The following is a 23,964-nucleotide window of genomic DNA, read 5'->3' as shown; positions in this document are numbered from 1 at the left end:
TCTGGAGAATCTTTATTTTACCCAGTAGGGCTGCAATCTCAAGCAAGTGCCCTCAAAATATTACAGGCTAATACAATTTATACCTTTATCATGCTACTGTCTGCAAAGAGTAGTACTTTGCAAAGATCAGTATTAGTTTTTAAAAGGTTAATTAAAACATGACAATATAAAGAAAAGTCAAAGCAATTTTGTATTTCATTTCATCTCATGCAGGTTAGTTTAGCCCAAGATTTTGAGTATCTGACCTGGCACTGGGTATTTTAGAAAAGCAAAACTGATCAATTTCCACAATGAATGGTTCTGAAATACCAATTCTCACAACAGAAATAAAAGAGGGAAAGAAGAGAGAAAACACTTAGAAATTAGACTCCAGTGTGCCAGTTTCAACAATGATAGCATAAACCAGCCATCTGTTTACACAAGACTTTGTTCTTCAGTATGGGAGACAGTGTAGATCAGACCTAGGTGATTTCCATATCCAGAGTCAATACCTTTTCTGGACCTACCTTTTTTTTAATCCTTTAGTAAGACTAATGGAGCTATGGATAGGAGCTTAGGTTTTATAGAACCGATATACTACACTTCCCTACATTCCCCTTACATTAAAGAAATTACAGTGCTTTTCCAAAGCTAGTAGCAAAAAGAATTGTTATGATAAATTTTAAAACTACAAATACACTCTGTGTTGAAGGTAAATCTCAGAAGCCTATAGAAACCATCTGGAATGAAAGGGAAGTTATGATGATTTAAGTTTGCCTTCCTGCATATTCACTGGAGACTGAATTTCAATATATTGTAAGGCCATAAAAGTTACAGTAAATCCAAGTTCTGTATCAGCAAGTTCACTGAGCCCTACTGTGATGAACTTTTCTGCCGGTACTTTACTCCTTGGTAGCATTACAGAGCTTGGCTTCGTTTGCTGTCTTGAGGTTTGCCAGCCCAAATTTAACCTGTCAAAGTTCACATGCAAGAAAAGATGAAGAACAGGTAAGATTACCTGAGGTCTTTTAGACCACACCTCATCCCATCTAGAACATCAGCTGAATTGGCTAATTACAGTTCTAACTTGAAAAACATATGGTCGAGTGGACAACAATAAGCCCACATTTAGTTTCATTTGCAATTGAGTCTCCAGATGAAAGAGGTTAGTCCAAAACCCAGTCTTAGTCCAGACTTTTAAATTTGTTTTGCTATTGTGGAAAAGGACAGGCCTGAAAGAATATGAATTCAGCAAAAGTATAAAATTACAACATAAACACAAAAAAAGCAAGCAAACAAAAAAGTAATGGGGAGCTGTCACCTACTTCACTCTGAGCACTGCTGTCAACCAGACCCAAACCCATGACACTGCTTTCAGGAGAATTTGAAACCCAGACAACTAAAAACTCAAGTAAGGTATAATAAAGTAAGGTTGAGTAGTTCAGTAGCTGATATTCCACATTTATCCATCAAACAAATCATTACTAGCATCAATACTACTTTCTTGTTATTCTCTGATGTCTACACAGATGACAAAGGCATGCAGCACACAAAAAAAGACCTGGAATTATTTGTTATTGTGTAATAAGTGAACTAAAAGATTGAATTTTTCAGGTGTCTCAGTTGCATAAATGATTACTACACTAATATTGTTGTTATTTAACTCAAATATAATGTAACCCTATCACATTCGGGAAACTTATGACAACTGTATATTTGCTAATTTGCAGCTGATCTGCTCCAAGTAACATGTCTTATTTGCTGCCTACAAACAGATACGCTGCAAGTTTCAAATTCTGATGAACATTTATCAGAATTCAGTTTGTTTTCCAGCTGTTCTCATTTCTAGTTAAGTAAGGAAGGAAAAGAAAATTTCTTTCATTGAAAGTTCATTCTCTTTACACACAGAATTCAGATGCTTTGTGGGAGTGACACTTTGACTGGTAAGATATAGCCGTCATAAATTCGTTGCTACTCAGACCAAATGGCTACAGTAATTTCTGAAACATTAGATAAATGCATCAGAATTTATAGTCAGCAAAAAAAATAGAGATTTAAAAGATTCCTTAAGGTGATCAAAGTATTCTAAGCAATGTCAGAGTTGACTACTGGTAGTAGCTTCTAAAAAGCAAGATTTTCTCATATTACAATACAGTAAGGCCCATTCAGAGAGATTATGGCAGACCCTCCTGGACTGTTTGTATGAACAAGCCATTATATTTCTTTTTTTTCTCCCCAGAATAATAGTATAATATAATACTAGCCATGTATTAAGAGGAAAAAATAAATTTTACTTGCTGCTTTTGACACTTACTAGACACAAGCTCTGGTAAACTGGGCCATTTAACAACTTCAGTATCTTGTACTCTGTACACACAAATGTGTTCCCAATATAGCATATGTAAATTTGGCATTCAGCAGTAAAGGTCACACAGTGTTTGGATGTAGAGAGCACTTGCAAGACAAGGGCTATAATCTCATAAAAGAAACAAGACTAGTGAAAAATGCAAAACGGTAGAACAGTGAGGTCAGACAGTCCGTATTTTCCCAATTCAAACATTTCTTTTTAGTATCTACATACCTTAATTGTTCAAATGATGGCCTATGCTGAATTTATCTTTGATTAGGAAAACATTTAAAGGTTTTGATTTTTCCATCCATACAGTCTCTCTATGGTTTCTGTCACTACTGACCCAAAGCATGCTCTTTCTTGATCTCCTTCACCCTCTGCACTGCTCCTAAAGACCTGTATTCTTTTAAAAAGGGGAAGTGTTTCTGTGGCATAGGTTTAGAGAGAAGTTTTTTCTCTGTAAAGATAATGTGTGAAGTATTTGCATGTTCTGAAATTATTTAATGTCAAAATTTCATTGTTAAAAGGACCTAAAGAGCATTTAGACATTTTTGAAAGTGAGACTTACTGTGTAGTTCCAAAGTTTTCTCAGTCTCTTAAAGGAATAATGTAAGTTAGTATTTATTTAAGAGAAATAGAACTTCCTTCAGCACCAAACAAACAAACAAAAAAAACCCTTGAATAAACTTTTACAGAAAATATGATCTAAATCAGAGGAAATTAAAATTTTCATAATGCTTTCTTTGCATGAAAACTTTCTTATTTGAAAGAAAAAAGAATATACATAATTTTGTCTTTGGGGTCTCTAGTGTTTCTATTTACAAACATTATTAATTCACTTATACACAAGCAGTAGAGATGCAGAAGAACAAGTATCAGAAACAGCCATATAGTCTGTGTATATAAAGGGATGTTGTTCAGGTATCTCACAATAAGTTAATTAATAAGATTCTTCCATGCAACCCAAGGTCAGAATTAATAGCATACCTAAACTGAAGTTTCAAAGAAATCACAAGCTTTTCAAACCCAATATCTATTAAAATGAACAGTACTTACAAGCTACAGCCTCAAGCAGAATGCACTGAAGATTAGTATCTGCATCATACTGACAGTATGCGTTCAGACAAGTTTGGTTTTCCAAATGTTTTATAGCAGCATCATAACATAAACTGATAGAAATACATATTTGTTACAATTACACAAATAAAAATCCTCATCATCTGCATTTAAGCCTGAAAGTCAGTCAAACCACGACTGATATTCCAGAGCACTAGAAGAATGTAGGAATCTTGTAGAGTATGCATCTTTCATTTAGATGCCAACAGGAATTCCCCAAAGACCAAAAAGCCCAAGAACCATTTTAATAACTATTACTTTCCAAATCAGTTGCTACATCTGATTTCAATGAAAATTTGTTTACTTTTGGGGGGGATACATGCAGGCATCCCAAGCCCAAACAAGTCAAATAGCTGAAGTATTTGTTCACAGAGTTAAATAATCATCTACTTCTTTTGCATGTTTATTGAATCCATTGTAATATCAGGATAAGTATATAATGATCAGCCCTGAAATAGGTTCAACTTAAATTGCTGAGCAATTAAATGTAAAAGCACCTTAAAAGGATGCATGGACTAGGATAATGGTAGGGTGGAGATGAGGGGAACCAAACATTTCTAAAACTCAACTCATCCGCTTGTTTAATTCATGCATTGTCCATATGATTCATACACTTGAGGCTATAGCTCATGGGAATTACTCTTCTTAATTGCCAGTGAGTCTGAGAATCTCATGCCTTCTCTGATGCATCTATTTATCTGCAGTTTTAGTTCACCTTCATTCTCATGTTGAGAGAACATACAAACCTAGAGTGTAGAAACGGCTAATGATTCTCCATTACATTCTGTCAGAAAGTAAAAACCCAAGTACTTATTTCTGGATAGTGCACATATTCTCAGTAAGAATTGAGGCTTTTCACAAATAAGTGAATGCTTTGAAAGCTATTAAAGAAAATTACACTCCTTCTTTCATAAGAAATTATAAATTCAATACAGGGCTAGAGAAAGGTGTCAGTTTTGGTTGGAAAAAAACAAAGAAACTACACCTAAAAACTGTTGCAACTCTTGTAATATAACTTTCAGTATGAATGCTCCCTATTTCTGCCCCTATTTTTTTTTTAATCTTTTCTTAATTTTATTTCATGCCATTATCTGCTAATATTTACTACAGAAAATCTGTGAGGAATGCCAGAAACAAATGCAGTTCAAACACAGCATAAAAACTTCCATGGTCACATTACTAAAAAAAGTGGAACCACAGGCGTTTAGCAGCCTTTCTTTTCAAGCAAACAAGGCAAAATGTTGGGACAACTGACCAGACTCCAGAACTTTCAGAACTCTAGTGTTCTGAAAAAGCAGAGCACCTGCTATTAGTTCTTAAAACACAGCTTCCAGCATTACCAGTACATCCTTCTCTATGGAAACTGATGTCCAAGATGTCAGCAGATGATGCTGCTACCACCTGGCCACCAAATCCATTTTAGGTAAGAAACAAGAAGTCAAAGAGTAATGATAGAAGAAGCTTATAAACAATTTTCTTTCAGATTAAGCTTAGAGAAGGTGGTTTCCATAAAGTAACAAAATAATCACTAAAACCTGTACAATACACTTTTTTTTTCTTATTTCATTTGCAATTCTAAGAATCTGTGAAGAACACAGTCTGTGAAGGAGAACTATTTATATTAGTTCTTAGCTTAGTTTAAGTATTTTTTTAATATGAACAATGCCGAAGTCCTTATGTTATGATGTAATAACTATAAGGAGCTTAATAATAAAACGTAGCAATACAACAGGAGATTTGGGGCCTAAACCCTTCCACCCACCACATATCTCATACAGATATGCTGAAGGTGGGTTTTTTCGTTAGTTGGTTTGTTTTTAAAACCACAGTGCTTTTTAAAAGTATAGTCATCGCCTTATCCCATTCTAGTTGAGCTTTTAAAGAATACATTTCTGCAGCCCCCACTGGTGAAAGGAGTATTAAATAAAGCAATCCAGCTACTGCTGCATTTCCCTTTAAATAAAAGTATATTTTAAGATTGAAGCAACAACTATTATTTTGCAAATAATAGAATGAAATAAAGTGTAGCTAAGCTGGGAAGGAAAGCCCCTATTTTTTCTCATGTACTAAAGGTTCGGTTCTTAAACTCTGATCAAGTTTTTAACTGACACCAAGGCAACTGCCATCCCCTGAAATCATACAACAATTATTAAAAAATAAGTTGCATTTTTTACAACAAACCCATGTAAAACTATAACCATCCTGCTCTTCTCACCATACAATAAATCCTTCTATTCTCAGTGAACAGCAGCTTGAGAACCAGCAACCACGAAGCTTTAAAATGGGAAGAACAACCTCCTTTTAATGAAACACAATGATTAGTTTAAGCCAAGTGAAAAATGCTGCATTTTTTCAAGATGCGTTTACTAAGCAGTAGAAGCATTCAGCAGAGTTGATGATTAGCCAGCATTTATAAATTTTCATAAAGAAAGCAGCTAAATTGAAGAAACAAACCCTTGCACTGCGTTCTGATGTTAAATTAATCAGTGCTTGAGAGGTTCCTAGAGCCATGATATTGAGACTTTGTTTTCAAAAAAACCCCTACGATTCTTTGGTTTACTACTAACAGAAAATGTAAGTTGTTTGCACAAATGCTTTATGGTAGACAAGGGTAGCATTTAAATAAGCCAAAAATCCATGTCCTTCTATGATGACATAAACAATATGTGTGTCTACTTATTTAAAAGGAGATCTTTAACTCTATCACTAGCAGTGTTTTCTTTTATAAGTGAGTTACAAAGGTGGTCACAATGTTTCCTTCTCAAACTTTTGTAACATTAAATTTTGAGAGGTACTATACATTAAAAACTTGTATTTTTCTGGAAATTTAAAATATTTTCCTTATCAATGAAACAGAAAAAAAGAAATTACATTTGGATATAGAGCCAGGACTAGAAATAACTTAGGAGTTAACTTTTGTTATAAAGGAAGTATCATTATCAGCAGAAAATGAAATTAAAAGTACATTTAAATAATCTGTCAAAAGTATATCTAATTATTGAAATTTTTTAAAATGAAACCTCATTCATTTACATACTCTTTCATTTTAGAGTCAACACAGAAGATTTTTTAAAAGAAACTATACAATGTCTCTAAGAATGATTTCCAGGAAAGATATTTTGGCACAAACATTGAGGATTAGGTCAGGTGGGGGAAAACTTCCCAATAGATCACCTAGCAAAGACTGCTTACTGGACCATAAGGGGGTCCCAGTTCACGCATCGCCTCAAATGGGCCCCCCTTGAACATCAATCAATGCTTTTTATATAGAATCAAGCTTGCTTTAGCTGTTTGGATAGCTGTGGAGTGAAGGCTGAGTTTTACCAGGCTGCCTGCTTCACCTACTTCTGGGACAAATCCCCTTTCATGATTTGAAAAAATCTTAAAAATGTTATTCAGGCAGATTAACTGTGCAGCAGTAATTCTTCAAAAGTAACTTGAGGTAAACCACATATTTCTATTGCTGAGTACGGAGGAAAATCAGTTCAGGAAATGAGCTCATTGGTAGATTAAAATATAAAATTAAAAAAAGCCCAGAAGAAGTCAGGCTTAACACACAATGCTATTCCCCTTCTAATGCACTGATGAAACCTTGAAGAAGGCAGGGTGTATGTGAATGCTGATACATGGATTTGGTAGTATTTCTAGCCAATAATAACCAAAGCTGTACCCAAGATTTTTTTTGCTGTCTTTAATGGGATTTTAAAATTAAGGTTTTTCTGTAGACCCTCAGATGTTTTATGCTACCAAGTATGCAGCAGGTTCTGCTCATCAAAAGAGTATTTTTGAAATATTTAAAATATTAAGCTGTTTTGGAAAATCAGGCTATTTATTAAATAGCAGGCTACTTATTATAACATGCAACAAATAATTTAAGAAGCAATATGCAGTATTATTGTGTTTGTTTTTTCTTAAAAAATATATATTCCAATGTACAGGCTATTTGCTGTTACTTCATGCGCCAACTTTTTTTCCTTTAATTACTTATCTTCCCAGCTTTGACTGGGAGTATTAGGGAACCTAACTGCTTCCTGCGTATAACTTCCAAAACAGGTATGTTTTTTAATAGAAGATAATTTTTGCCATTTAAAAGTTATACCTGGTTTCCAATCCACTATCTCAGAGAACTACTGATTTGCAGTTTAAGACACATGGATCTAAACTGCCCCTTCTTCGAGTGCGTACTGCCTTTCCCAAGGAACATCAGCATACAGTTACCAGTAATGGTAACCACTTTTACGCATATAAAGTATTACCTCTACCCCTGAGGTACTAAAGGTTGGAGATTTTTTTTCTTTTCAGACCTCCCACATATTAAGTTTGTGTCCCTTTGCAAAGCTAAATTACCCTAAATTCTGGATATAGTTTTCCCTCAGGCTCACTCTGCTTGCAGTGGCACAGAGCACTATTTTATAAGCGTTTCCGAAACATCACCGGTTAGTTTGGGCCAATTCAAGGAGAGATTTCTTACCTCTACCCAATCAACCTAATACATACAACTTTTTAATTTTACAAGCAATAAAACTCAGGCTATCCTTCAGGCATGATTTCTTACAGATATGCACGATTTATGTTTTCTCCACCTTAATATGTTACAAAGCCGTGTTACACGAATCACTTTCTCTTCCCCATAAGAGCCGCTGCGTCAACCCTCAAATCTGCACCTTGCAATCCCTTTTATGCCCCCTAGCTACCAAACATTATACGCAGTGTTGACATCGATACTTCTACTCCGGTATGTACAAGCTGACTCAACAGGCATCCGGGCAAACAAAATAATAATTTTGCATAACAATTTGCACCAACAAAGAAGCCTTAAGCTCAGTACTTTTATTAAGTTTGGTTTCTTATTTTAACAGAACCTTTAAGTAGTTCACTTTGAAATCTCTACTTATGATAAATTCTGTTTGAAACCAGCCTCCAGTTCAACAATTATTATGCCAGAAAGAGACGAAATATTCAGCTGAAGGGCAAGCAGGATTGGAGTGTGGCCACACCAAGGAGATAATTTTCAAATGCTGTGGAGCTACATCCAGAAAGCAAGCTTTCATGAACAGTTGGGATTCTCTAAGATCATGTGACACACTTCCAGTGCTTTGCTAGCATACATGGGGGTGTTTTTTTCTACCAGTCCTTTGAAATCCCATGCTCTTTTAACTGAGTCTTTTCAGTTGAGTTTTCTGTTTGTATTTGGTGGTGGCAAGATGAAAGAACAACAAACAAAATCAGTGAAACAGGAACAGTGCCACAAACAAAATCAGTGAAACAGGAACAGTGCCATGTCTTTGTTATAGGTTTTACATTTTTAAGAGATAAGCTTTCCTAACTTCATTCCATGTAAAGTGTTCTCTGTGACATTCCTTTGAATTTGCAAAGTTTACACAGAAGGAAGTTTCAGGATACCTGGAAAAGATTACGTGAAATTGTAATGTACATGTGTCTGGGCAATTAATATACACAGTACATCAGAGGAGCTTTTTGAATTGAAGCTTTTAAATGAGGACAATCTTCTCCACAGAAGGCAACTCGTTATAGATCAGTCATAGATGTATCAAGGGCTAAGCAGGAGATCATTAGATGGGAGAAGCTGAGATACCTTACCTCTAGCGTGCTATGCCTGAAGCACATATCTTACCCTCACCCCTCCCCCTGCGCCCTCTTCCTAAGAGAGGGTATGGCCCTTTAAAACAGAGCCCAGAGCCCTTCTTGCCCGCTCACACCAGCTCCCCAGCAAGGTGCTTCCCCACTCCAGTGGGCTTAAGTAAAGCGTAGGCAATGCTGTCTACCTAAAGATTGTTCCTCAGCCCTGGTAGATAGCCAGGAGTGAGTTACAGCACTACTGGCAGCCCGGGCAGGAAATCCCAAAACTGTGCAAGAAGAATGAAGGCACGCTCCTGGAGGCTGCAGTCTGCTCTTTAACTGTTTTACATACTTTTATATCTGTTCAGCTTGCATTTGGAGATGAAGTGCTATCAACCTGTTGTCTTCCTTCAGTCCAATATTATTTAACAGGGTAATGTGCAAAAATTATCTCGTTATGGTATAAGCACCAGTAACAAGTATACAAAAATAAAAGCAGAGAGACTGCACATGTGTTTCATGGAAGAACCTGATCACATTTCACATCATTCTGCAATGCAAGCTCTGAGCTAATTGCAGGGCAAAGAGGATTTATGGTGAAAAATGGATAGTCCATGCATACACTATCTCAAATGTCTTAAGCAGATATCCTACTGCTCTCCAGTGCAGTATCTGTGATCTTTGCATACCTTCAACAACAGCCTCACAAACTGGAGGGCAAACAGCCCAAGCAGATCTGGAAACACATTCTTAAAGTTTCACTCTTGCAGCATGGCCAGCTGCTCTACAGCAGCAGCTGATGAACAAATGCAGAAAACATCCACAAAGCATTCAAACACTCCTTGCTCCCTCACAGCTTCACTGTGCACAAAAGGGTTAAGCTAGGTTAAGAGGACTAATGAGTAATGCAGCTGGCAAGAAGTCCTCTTTCCCCTCTCACTCACTGAAAAGCTGGCTTTTGTTTCTGCATTCAGTGAATGAACTCATGCAGCCATACCTGTTGGCAAATTGAGGCTTGTTGTATTGCTAAGATACATAAAATCCTGCCAAGTCCTTGATGTCTTCACAGATATTTGCTACACAGATTGGTATGCCAGGGACTCAGCAGATCATCAAGCCCACACAGTGCCAGAAGTAACATCCCATTGCCACAAGCCAGTCAGAGATCTCCGGACACAGACAGAGCATCTGTGTTTGCCAAAGTTTGTTCACCGCCTCCCCTTTAGATACTGCTGAAAATGCCAACTCCCCATTAAAATGGAAGACATTTTATTTTAAGCATGTAGTAAATTGATGCAAAACTTATCATTCCTTTCCCTTCCCTTCACCCCTGCCTACTCCTATAATAGACATTATTAATACTGATTTCTTACTCTTGTTGCAGTGATTCATGCATGTGGGGAATAGAAACAAATTTAAACTTGCTTGCTTATTATATATTTATACAATTCCCAACACTGGGGCCCTTGATTTGGTGGAGGCAGAAAGGTATTGTTATGCTCAAGACTTACAAAGAAATTAAAACTTGTTAGGTAATAGTCCTCCATTTTCTATAGGCAGTTTTACCTACTTTGTAAAGTAGCCAAAAGCACACATAAGCCAAGTCTGCCTTTGCCACCATGGTTCCATCAATAGTTTCTCCATTCCAAGGGCAGGATTTTGCAGATATTACCTATCCTGCTTTATAGGTTATCTGTAGGAGGACTTGCATAGTAAGCACCTTTCAACGGAAGTGACTGTGGAAGGAAACGTGGACATTTTAAAGAGAACTGCAATCCGTCAAGCATGTAGCTTGCTGAACGGCATTCACCCTTCTAGTCTGGGAAGGGGGGATGAGCCTGGCCAGATCTAGATGGTTCATAGACAACCACTTTGTATTTCCTCTTATTTTACCTCTCTTCAGAAGAGCACCAAGCTGCTGAATGACAAGGAGAGTCAGCTGAAAGATGCTACAGATAGAAGGTACTGGGGACGTGAAACAGTATTCTAACAGTATTCTAATTTAAGGAGCAAGCAGATCAAAACACAGAAGTGCGAACAACCATATTTTTATAAAAAATGCTAGTACATATAGAAGAGCATATGTATATTAAAATGTATGCATTTCAACATACAACATTGGCTGAATAAAAATGATCAGAGCAGCTACCTGTACAACTGAAGTACTGGACAAAAGACTATAAAGGCTTTGAACTACTTAGATCTTATGATATGATCCATGTAAAGCACCTCAAATTGCAGTCTCAATTTTGCAAGCGTTATATTATCTGTGTACTAAGATGTTGCAGGCCTTCCCTGCAAATATACATTCAAAACCAAAGCAACATTTTTGGTTTCCTTCCCATGTTCTTCAAAGCAGAAAAGAGAGAATAGTTCACATCCATTATTAAACTTGTATCATGAAGTCAGAGGTTCAAGAACTTTTTTTATGTTACAGCTACAATTGACTTTTTTCTGCAAAAGGCAGTTTACTACTGAAATGGAACTGCAAAATGGGTATCTCTATAGCAAATTTTTGGTAGCAGCTCATAGTTAATGCTGCATTCCTTTTTAAAAAGAGGACAAGACTTTTCCTTTAAATATGTGTAAACTTTGTAAAATTGCACATAAGATTGAAATATATATATGGAATAAAAGTTATTGGCTTTCTGTTCACATTGCTTATCAGAAACAGAGCATAAAGACTTTTTTGCTGATACAGAACTTCAGCATTTTTCTTTTGCAATCCCAAATTTGTTACCTGGAAAAAAAAAATTTAGCTACAACACAGAAAAGTGTGTTCTGAGGTGTCCACTACAGAAAAAATAGGATTAATTTGGATTTAGTTTCATTTTTGAACAGCTACTCACATTCTAGACACAGTGTGATAATATACACAGGAGCCTCATTGATTGACACAGACTGCGGGCACACATAAAGCTAGCTCCATCAGAGGTTACACTCTTCTGTTGGATTTTGCAGCCCTTTTATAATAAGGATTCTCATGCGAACATTCTGCATAACCCAGCTTATCATCACTGCAAAGCATATGGTAGTACAGTTGGCACCATTCGCTAGTCAAAGAAATACAAAGATAAGCTACCCAAATGTCAGATCTTTCTAAGCACAGGCAAACATTAGCCCAAAGCTAAGCAGGTAAATATAAAACTCCTCCAGGTGACTAATTCTGAATAGCTGCTTTAGATTCCTGAAAGCATCAGCATACAACTGAAAATAAGTGTTTTGAAGTTCTATTTATTAACATAGATAAAGTCACTAAAACCTCCTTTCAATGTATGGTGACTCTCAAAGGAGGAAGCAAAACACAGAATATTACAATTTTGCTTTAATATTTGTCATTTTGTATCAAAACCAAGGGGGGAAAAAAGACTATAGGCATCCAAAACTCACCAGAATTTTGGGAGGACTGTATATAGAGTAGGGTGAGGGAAAGACCCAGACCATACAGTAGAGAGCAGTACAGAGGTGTCTGAGGTAGTGTCTGTCCTGCTGCTGAACAAGGACAGTATGGCATGAAGGTGTCATGCCTCAGGTCCTTTAACCTGAAAAAATGGTATCAACACATCTCTGGAAGTCAAGTCAAGTGAAATTAAAAAAAAGGGTGTTGTGGTTTAACGTGTTAACATTTTAGGTATAAACATCAGTATGTCTACAGATACATTACGTAGAACACAAAATCAAGGCTCTAAGGAGCATAAGCAAACTACAAATGGCTGATAAACTTTCTACTGAAGATATTCTTCTATAAGCATCCAAGATGAGACTTTTTACAATTCACCAGAAGAATCTAGTCTGACATTTTCCATTTTCTTTTTTTTTTTCCTAATTAAAAATTTCCCCACAAGTTTAGTCATGAATACAAACTAACACACACAGGGGGATGAAACTAAAAATTGAATTAAACTCAGTACATCTGCTTGCAGCTTTCCTTTCTAAAAGGTGTCATCCAGTATGTGTACTTCTCATAACATGAGCTAATGGCAATGATAATTCTAGAGATTAGACTATCATTTTCTAGTCATCACCAGAGAGGAAACAGGCTGATACCACATCAGCTAGAAGGATAATCACATGAAATGTGACAATATGTGATGACTTTTTTTTCTAATACAAGGTGGTGGAACCTACATATATTAATTAGCATATAGTACAAGTTTCATTTTAACATGTGGACTAAACACCAACAGTTTCCTTTAGCATCCTTGAAGTACTCCTTGAAATGGGTGCTCACATGTTTAGCAATTTGGGGCTTGCTAATGTTAATATACAACCAACCAAAGATGTCACTGTTGAGAAAGACAAAGATAAATTATTTGGCACTAAATCAGAATGCTACATAAGTTACGTGCTGTTCTTACACCATAAATGCTAACTCCACAGCAAGTTGATTTGTCCCTGATGTAAACTGTCTTTGTAAAATGAGACTCTAAGATATCACCTTCAAAGACACCTGAAAGAAAGACAAATCTAAACACTTGGGAAATAAATAGAGGATGAAGGACTAATGGCAGCTTCTTCAGCTGTAAGCTACTTCTACAAGAGAAACAGGAACTGCGTCTTCAGCTCCCACAAAGGAGCCATCCAAACAGGCTCATTTTGCTTGAATGATGGGCACACATGACAGTTCTAGCTAAGAAGAGGCTAAGAAATGGTTACAAAATTGTAACCTCAACTGTTAAGCTTGACTCCATTATTTTCACAATAAGCAACTCCATAGTCATTAAGCAATTATTACAGTATAATCAAATTGCATTTCTTTTCTGGTGGTGTCATTTTGGATAGATGCTCTTTTTTACCCTGAGAACAAAATAAATTGTGCACGAAGATGCAATGAGCACCCTATATTTAACCTCAGTTTTTTAACAGCAGTTGTTAAAACAAAAGGTTTATTTTCTTCTGTCAGCAAAGTGATTGGAGAATTTGACAACAAAAGTTATTCACAAATGTGTACCTGCTTAATAAGCTTTGCTGTGTAAATTATTTCAACATTTAATTGCAAATATTAAAGACATGTAATTTCCTGGCTCACTCAAGGAGGGAAGAGAAAGAATCCTCCTAAATTTACTGGAGTAAAATCCACCTTAAATTATTAAATTTAAAATATTCTCATGTAAAAGGAAATTTATCTTAAAACAAAAATTTGTGAGGGATTTAGAAATACCTTCATATACTTATGTGAGAAGTCTCAGAAGTGACAATCAAGAAAGCAGTCAAAATAAAAACCAGTATTTCAAGTGCATTTTGCCTGGCCTGGACTGGCAGCTACATCAATGTAGCTTTTTCTACAGTCTGCCCAGCAGAACTTTATTTTACATCCTTGTCAATTGATTTTCATCAGTATTCATGTTTATCAGTGTAAGACATGTTCTTCACTAATTCACAGAATATGCAAGTCAGTTTATTCCTGCAGTGACTTGCTCTAGCCTGCGAGATGCTTCAGTGAAATATCAGATACATCGCCATAACAGAAAAGTTGGGTGAGAGACGAGGTCATGCATCCTGTTCTATGATCACAAGATTTGCTTGGCTAAGATTTGCAATATTAATTGTATTTATTAATGTATTTTACCTCAAAAGTTCGAAAAAAAAGTCCATTCTAAAAACTGAATAGTATTTGCCCTCCCTGGCTGCAGTGATTTTGGTGTACAACACGGAGTTGGTGGTACAGTTTGGGGTTTTTTTCGTTACTGTAAGAGCATGCCTGCTGAAGGAAGTACCTCAAATTAACAATTTTTCAGCTTTCCATTTGTTCTTGAGATGAAATTTCAGTATGTTTTTCTCAGCTGTGCAAGCTTAAAATTAAATGCTTCCCTCATAATTTTAGGTGTGTATGAAATTAGTATAACAAAACTTAGTGCAAAGCCTTAAGGAAGATGAAATAGCATTTACAGTATCTCCAGGTAATTTGATTTTACCTACTCACTCATTCCCTTGTAGATTTCATCCACTCTTGATTTCAACACACAGCCTCACACCGAGGTATTTACAAGCACCAAGACATGTGTTTAGTGGTCTGACCAAGATCAGTTGTATGCAACATGGAAAATGAGGGATGCTGGCTATCAAGTCCTTGTGTTTTCTCTAGGTTTTTTTTCTTGATTAGTAATAATGACAGATTTTTATACTCTTTAAGAGTTAACAGTTGTTATGGGAAGTCTTTTGCTATAAGATTTCTTCTATTTGGTCTAACAGAAGAAGAAATAGTATATGCTACAACCTTGTTCCCACTCTTCTGTTGAGTTCCCACTCATTCTGTCAGAATGCATAGTCTTCCACTAACAAGATGCTGTGGTCCTTCTGAAGTGCAGGCCTGTTGGGTTTGATAGAAGCCACACAATCTTTTATTTGATTGACTGGAAATGATGTTCTTTGCTATCATTTCAGGCCATTCTTCTAACACTTATTCTGCTGTTTCTTCTGGTGCTTACACACACATTTCTATTCATGCTTCATTCATAGCAATCTTAAAATTTGTTATGAGTCTCTACAAGAGTTATTTCCATAGCTGGTAATTCCACTTCCCTACCACCTCTTACCCCTTGACCAGACTCCAGTCCTATACTTCATAGACCTTTGTTTAGTAGGATTGCTGAAAAACAAAAATAAAACCAAAACCTGCTTTCAAAATCCTATTGATATGGTTACTGCTGACTGATAGTTTCGCAACCAGTCTGTGCAGTATGTTTTGAAAACATTTCTAGCCTATATTACCAGGGCAGGACCAGGAATAAAACAGCCATTCAATCTGACAAACAACTTACTGTACTATAAAAGTACTCAGCAAAGCTACACATATATCTGTACAAAGGAACATCCAGTTTAGAATTAATACCTAGTGCCAAAGTAGCTCCTGGCTAATACCTGCTTACCAAGTCAACGCTATCCCTTACTCCCTGTACTCCCACAGAACATTACATGGCCTTTCCTCCTTGATGGCTCTCTGAAGGCAGAGCTTTAAACAGTCCCTCAGGCCCAGCTATGCAGTGGGACTTCCAATTCCCTCTGGAAAAAAAGAGGGATGCATTTATGGAGTGTACATTACTACTTTGAAAAAGCTAACTAGGAAACAGATAATTCTCACATATTCAGTAGAGATAACAGATCTTAAAAATATCACACACACACACAAAAGGCTCAGTAGCCTCCTTCCAGTTGAGGCCTTAGGCCCCTCTTGGGTCACGGACTTCATCCTATAAAGTGGACTCTAGAATCTCTGTTGCTCTCCTTTCAACAGAAAAAAAAATTAAAAACTGGTTCCTAATTAAAAAATAAAAATTAAAGTAGTGAAAATTTTCACAACATGCAGTGTCTATTCCACGTAATATCTAATATTCATCTGGATTTCAGGTTATTTTGTAAGTTTACTTGTACTTCTCCCCACAGGAAGGCTTTTGTTTGCTTCTTTCTAAATTTGAGGCAAGAAATACCTAGATCACAGTATTAAACAGTAGTACTTGGTTGCTTCTGGCCAACAAAAGCACAAAGGCTGTATTTCAGCTCTTCCCAACAAATGTAGGCCCTTCTAGGAATAAGATCACTGGAGGTCACTAGCACCTGCTACTGCTGTTACTTAGGGGGGATATCCAGAAATAATAACAGCTATCTGTCAATTCTCTTTCAAGCTCAAACACTGCTTCCCCTGTATTTTCAAATATGGCAGTGTGATATATGCTCAAATCATCAAAATGACCGCAGCTCCAAAAGACAGGTTTACTTCAAGTATGCTAAGTTTATTCACTGCAATTAGTTTGGCTGAATTTGTTTATAAAATTATAAACATTTAATCTGAAATGCTATTGCATGTAATACAAATAGTTTTAATCAGAAAGTAAAAAATGACATTAAAAAACAAAGACCTACCAACCCACTATGGAATTTTCCTTTTGTACGTCTTTTCCAAGACTGAAGTTGTTAGTAGTTTCTATTGAGCTTAGGGGAGATATTAATTTATAGTAGATAACTACCCATTAATAGCTGAATCAACTCTCAATTTTAACGATGCCATCCTTCAAGCCCTGTTTATACCTTTGGAGCGTAAAAAAAAGCAAATGAGGATGTTTTCACTAAAAAAAAAAAAAAAAAAAAAAAAAAAAAAAGGCTTTAGTAGAAATGTTTAAGTATGCAATTACACTTGCCCTTTTTGGTTTCAATGGCACTGGAGTTTTCTGTAGCTATGAAACTATAATGGTTCATAACAAGTCAATTATATAAGTTCCTAATACAACCAAATACAGAGGTAAACAATGAATAGCTTAAAAGAAATACCATGGAAGTTTGTTATTAAGATCCTTAATGTAGGAATGTTCCATGATCAAATTCCTTTCTTCTTCTGTAACATCCAGGCTTAGTAAAAACAGAACTTTGTCTACCTTTTAATCTCATTTTATCACTCTGCAGGTATGCTAATCTGTCATCAAGATGTGGAAATCAGAGACTCCAAATGTTAATTAAAATGACACAATTCAGTTTGGATCCAAAAGAAGCCATGAAGTTCAGGGCTTAAATTTCTGTAAGTGTTCTATTGAAAGGTCAAGATCAAACATGTATAAAAGTGATATACAATGATATCATTTTTGTGTAACCATAGTGAAGTCGTAGAGAATTACCGCTGTAAGATGACACACATTTCATATGAAAGGAAGCACTTGATATCTTGCTACTACATAGACTAAATCTGTTGTCACTTAATTTGAGCCATTTCAAACATCCATCTTATGGGCACCATATTTATGCAAATTTGATACATATAACCTGCAGCATGATGATCATCACAGGAGTACTCCAGGAAAAAATATGAGAGAACAAAGTGCTTTGTGACCAGTGCTTTTATTCTACCTGCAAGGAAGCTTACTATCTTATTTGCTACATATTCTTAATTTTTCTTGTCTTTAAACACGCATTTCACTCATTTGTCTCCACATAGCCAAGATCATTATGGGGAAACTTATGAAAGAGAACTAATGTCTAACGACTGAATTGTCATAAAGAGCAAGTATACATGTTAGAACTTAAACACCCTAAATTTTATGCCATTTTTGTGTTCTCTAAAAGGATCAAAAAATGCTTCAATCTATATAACTCCTCTTATGTAGAACATGTAACAATGTTGGCAAGTCCTGAAACAAAAGGGTTTCTGTATAGGGTAAACATAAATTCACTTTAAATTCAGGAACAGAACCAGCAGAGGCAAAAACCACAGTGTAAACAAAGATAAAACTTAACATAAGTATTCATTTGAGGCAAGAGATTCAAGTAAAATCAATGTGTAAATTCCCATGCTTACAAACATTTACATTACAAACATGAAAAATCTGTTTAATATTCTTTGTCAGCAGGACAGCATGGGCATTGGAGTTTTAGACTTCTGGATCCCATCAAATTTTAAATTTAACTTTGCATCTCACCTATAGGAACCATGTGCAGAAACCATTGTATCACTGATCTTTCTAGTCTTCAGATGAAGTTGGAAGATTATGTTAAGTGACCTACTGAAATCATTATGAAATCTGCATGATCAGCAGGAATCAGAACAAGAATATACTCTATATACAATGCAGCAGCTTATGGCATAATAAATGACTGTGTATCAACAATTTTTTTCTATCAAGAATTTGCATAAACAATAATTTCTGTATGAACACTGCGCATTTAAACAACTGTTCTTTCTGACTTCAAGATACTAGATCTGACAAAATATACCTCCACAATATTGTTTCAGTGGTCTACAGCTTTTGAAAAGATGGTCCTACTGGTTTTGACCTACATATGAAAAGTGGCATCTTGTGTTTTATAAATTTAGTCAGACAGCTACACTGAATGCTGAAAAATTTAAACTGTAAGTAGCTATTTAGATTCAAAATAGCTCTACTTAAAATCTCAGTTTATCATATAATGGTTTGGGTTTGAAGGGACCTTAAAGATCATGTAAGTTCCAAACCCCCTGCCAGGGGCAGGGTCACCTTCCACTAGACCGGGCTGCTCAAAGCCCCATCCAGCTTGGCCTTGAACACTTCCAGGGATGGGGCATGCACAACTCTCTGGGCAACCTGTTCCAGTGCCTCACCACCCTCACAGTGAAGAACTTCTTCCTCACATCTAATCTAAATCTACCCTCTTTCAGTTTAAAGCCATCACCCCTTGTCCAATCACTACATGCCCTTGTAAAAAGTCCCTCTCCAGCTTTCTTGTAGGCCCCCTTTAGGTACTGGAAGGCTGCTAGAAGGTCTCCCCAGAGCCCGCTCTTCTCCAAGCTGAACAACCCCAACTCTCTCAGCCTGTCTTCATAGGAGAGGTGCTCCATCCCTCTGATCATCTTTGTGGCCCTCCTCTGGACTCACTCCAACAGGTCCATGTCCTTCTTACGTTGGGAGCCCCAGAGCTGAAGCCAGTATTCCAGGTGGGGTCTCATGAGAGCAGAGAAGAGGGGCAGAATCACCTCCCTCAACCTGCTGGTCACGTTTGTTTTGATGCGGCCCAGGATACAGTTGGCCTTCTGGGCTGCAAGTGCACATTGCCAGGTCACGTTGAGCTTCTCATCAACCAACACTCCCAAGTCCTTCTCCTCAGGGCTGCTCTCAATCCATTCTCCACCCAGCCTGTATTTGTGCTTGGGATTGCCCTGACCCATGTGCAGGACCTTGCACTTGGCCTTGCTGAACTTCATGAGGTTTACACAGGCCCACCTCTCGAGCTGTCCCTCTGGGTGGCATCCCTTCCCTCCAGCATGTCGACTGCACCACACAGCTTGGTGTCATCAGGAAACTTGCTGAGGGTGCACTCAATCCCACAGTCCATGTTGCCAACAAAGATGTTAAACAGCGGTGGTCCCAATACCAACCCCTGAGGAATGTCACTCATCACTGTTCTCCAATTGGACATCGAGCCATTGACCACAACTCTTTGAGTGCGACCATCCAGCCAATTCCTTATCCACCAAGTGGTTCATCTGTCAAATCCATGTCTCTCCAATTTAGAGACAAGGATGTCATGTGGGTTGGTGTCAAATGCTTTGTGCAAGTCCAGGTGGATGACGTCCATTGCTCTTCCCTTATCCACCAATACTGTAACCCCGTCATAGAAGGCCACCAAATTTGTCAGGCATGATTTGCCCTTAGTGAAGCTATGCTGGCTGTCACTAATCACCTCCTTAGTTTCCATGTGCCTTAGCATAGTCTCCAGGAGGATCTGCTCCATGATCTTGCCGGGCACAGAGGTGAGACAGACTGGCCTGTAGTTCCCTGGGTCTTCCCTTTTTCCCTTTTTAAAAATGGGGCTTATGTTTCCCCTTTTCCAGTCAGGGGGAGCTTCCCCAGACTGCCACGACTTCTCAGAGACAATGGATATTGGCTTAGCATCTTCATCCACCAGTTCCCTCAGGACCTGCAGGTGCAGTTTAGATGTAGGAAGAAACACTGCTTTTGGACATTTGATATTTTTGGACAGTTGTTACTACTGTTGACACATATACTGTCATCTCACCTATCTCTGTAATTCAGAAACACTACCTTTAAAACATGAGATGACCTTATTCCTAAAAGCAAAATTAAATTAAAAGGTAGCATTTTCCCTATTGGCCTCAAGCCCTCCTTCTCTTTTCTGTGCATTGCTATAGAAGCATTTTAATGTCATATTTATGATTGATGAGCAGTTAAAACCTAGATTCCTTAATATATATGCAAAAATTGTAAGATATTCTTTATCCTATTCACTAATGGAATATACTCATATTACAAGATTTACTCAAAGTATATTATACTGAGCTTAAACTGAAATGAAGAGGGAAGTCTCCATAGTAGAGATTGTATTTACATAGAAAACACCATTGAACAATAAAGACACCCATTAAAAAAAAATTTAACATTCCAAATACTTTCTGACTTACATTTTTATGGTTCATCTCTTTGCGTGCTCTAAGTATATTCTATATCAAGAAGTATATTCTATATTAAGAAAATGTAAAAGGAAAAGCAGGCAATATAATACTTTACAGTTTATTCTTCTATGAGAGTGAAGTAAAGACACTTTAGCAACAAAATGAAGAATTAAGAGGCGTTATTAGGTGGCAGATGTTAAAAGCTTATAAACAAGGGTAGTGAGGAGTTTTGGGGGTTTTTTTTCCAGTCATTGCTTGTTTATGAACAATAAAAGGCAACTGAGTGCAGTTCCACTAAGAGGCCCTAAAGACAGCGAGGACTTTAAATAAAATGCTAAATACTGCACATGTGAATTCTTACTGAAATTACAAATTAGTTAGCATAATTAAGAGTACAATTTTTTTTGTAAATATGTGTAAGTCATTAATAACAGAAAATTAAAAATGTTTCCTACCTAAATTGTTCATGAAGCAAGCCTCAGCACTTTGTAATACTTTCCTGTCATAAAAGTGCCAAGTATTTACAATTTGCAGATGAGATCATACTCTAAAAACATTCACGTCAGTGAAATGGGGAGGAGGTTGTCAGGAGGAGGAATTGCAGTACAGTGCTATTGGCGTGAGCAAAGCTGCCCCAGTGTGCCCTGCCTCTCATTGGCCACTCCGGACCACTGGAACAATATTTGCTAGTTGCTATGTAGACAGAAGTCATTGCCAATTCATCTCATTAGCAAGACTGAACCTGGTTCTGGTTGATAAGAATGGTTATTGTTTGAATAAAATGTGCTGATAAAATACTCCCCACAGGTAAAACTCATCGTTTTTATGTGCTTGAAGAACATCAAACTCATGCCTTGCAACCACTCATTTAACAGAAATTTTTATTTGCTTTTCAGCAGATTTGGAAGAATGCTTCCTAATGTTTTTCAAAGGTACAAAGAATTTGTTGAGTATTTTAATCATTTCAACCCACAGGTTAAATAATCAAATAGTTTTACAATTTATGATTTTTATTTTTTTTAATGTCAGCTGGAGTAGCTGTATGTCTGATGAGCTGACTTTATGCATTTCATGAATAACGATTGAGGGTTCTGATCTTTCAGTATTTTATTTTGAAAGAAAAGACGTTACAGACAAGCCTAGTATGTTAAAAAGCACTGCTAAGAAGTTAAGCACTTAGAAGTTAGGAAATGCCAAATAGTGAACACCTACTCTTGAGAAAATTCACCAAGCAGATAAGGGTGCTTGGGAGAAGAAAGGATAGGACTATTACCAGGTTTCACCAACATTTGCTAACACCACAGGAAGGGCAAGTGTAAAGATCTGAGAGCCTGAAAGGGACTCGTTCTTCCTTCATTTGTCCTCAACTTGATATATCCATGCCCAATCCTGTTCCATCTCTTCCATAACCTTGGCTTCATCAAACAACATTCAGACTTCTTTACTACGCAATGCCTACCTACTTTTAAGACAATTATCAATATTGTACAGCCCTTTATATTTCCTTCTACAGGAATATTTCATAAGCAACTTCTTTTCAGAATTAACACTGTGAGATAAAAGGTGTTATCATTGCTTTGCAAATGGGATTGCAAAATACAATTTGAAATATTTAGGAGCTGTTTTTTTCAGAGAATACAAAATGCTGTATGTATTTAAAGCAACATTTCTATTACTTTCAGTTGCAGCTGGAAACACTGACTTCAGTACATGGAATAACATGTTTAATTTTTAGTATTCATTGAATATTATGTTTCCCAACTTCAGCAAAAATAAGCTAGGAATCCTACAAAAATCCTTTCTTGATTGCATCCCTCACCTCATGAATAAGATGGGGGGGAATGTGATTACATAATTACGTACTGTAGTGTACTGTTTAAGTTCAACTTTGTTTTCTACATTTGAGTCTTTGACTTTATAACTTCAGTAATTCTTTATAATTGAAAGTATTTTGATGTTTCTTATAACAAGCCAACAAAGTAAGTTCTATCATACAGCATTGCAGAAAGGTACAGAATCGCATCAGGACCTTTTAGTCTACTGTGAGAACTTCTGACTTAATATCTAGAGAGACAGTTGAACATTATTTCCTCACCTATCCCGGTCCCATCCCTTCTACACCTATAGCTTTTTGTCTAGGCAGCCCTAATCTGTGTTCTTCAGATTTCTTACCACAGCCCCAGTGTTACCCTGATCTCTCAGTTTTCTTTGTATTCCACTTCCTTCCATCTATCCCTACCGGACTGCAGTTCCAGCCTCCTTATTCAGGCACTGCATCCTTCCCTTTCCCCCGGTTCTCAACGGCCTTTGTCTGATCAGCTCCCAGTTTGTTCACAGCTCCCAATACGGGCCTCTCTGGCCAGTCAGTACTACGCTACACTCCTGACCAAAGCTTCTCTTTGCACTGTCTCAGTCTCTTTGGCCTAATGGAAAGCATAGAAGTCCACCAGCCCACAAAGGCTTTAGGCTGCTTGGACTGTGTTTTAGAGATGAATATAGCCAGTGCAAACATAATCTTTGCTTTTGGGCAAAATTCCTCTATCATGGAACCACATATAAACTCAGGAAGAACTGCAGGTTGCAACTTGGCCAGCTCTGGGTGGATTTTCATAGGAGTGGCAAAAGGCGCATCTCTAGCACAAAGGTTGCCCTGTATCAAATTTCAAAATATGCCCTAAAGAACTGGCAGGGTAATATATATATATTACTGGGCAGCATTTTCTTTTAATTCAGGCAAACTAAACACCTAATTTTCTGCTCATTCCTCTCTTAAAAAAAAAACCAAAAAACCAAAACAACCAAGAATCCCACACCCTTAGCTGTCACAAAATCCTTCCCAGAACCTTTTAATTGGTTGGGACTTTTGAAATTAAGGGATAATGCAGCCGTAGTCAGCAGGTCTTCAAAGGATAGAAACAATTAAGGGAGGTGTGGATGCCCCTAAAGAAATAATTTATGATATGATGTCATTATAGTATCTGGCATCATGAATCAGAATGCACGCAGTACTAACATGACTGATGCTGATTCTCCCATGCTATCCATGGTAGAATTCCTGCATGGGACT

General features: G+C 37.0%; 1 protein-coding gene across 3 annotated transcripts in view; it reads right to left on the bottom strand.

Annotated features, from left to right (window-relative positions):
• Window positions 1-23,964, bottom strand: part of PALLD (palladin, cytoskeletal associated protein) — a 208,325-nt gene that overhangs the window by 158,011 nt on the left and 26,350 nt on the right. The gene's annotated exons all lie outside the window — the stretch shown is intronic.

Source organism: Haliaeetus albicilla, chromosome 1 (genome assembly GCF_947461875.1).
Source record: "Haliaeetus albicilla chromosome 1, bHalAlb1.1, whole genome shotgun sequence".
NCBI lineage: Eukaryota > Metazoa > Chordata > Aves > Accipitriformes > Accipitridae > Haliaeetus > Haliaeetus albicilla.
The sequence above is the reverse complement of the archived record's forward strand: the minus strand, read 5'-3'. Positions and strand labels throughout refer to the sequence as shown.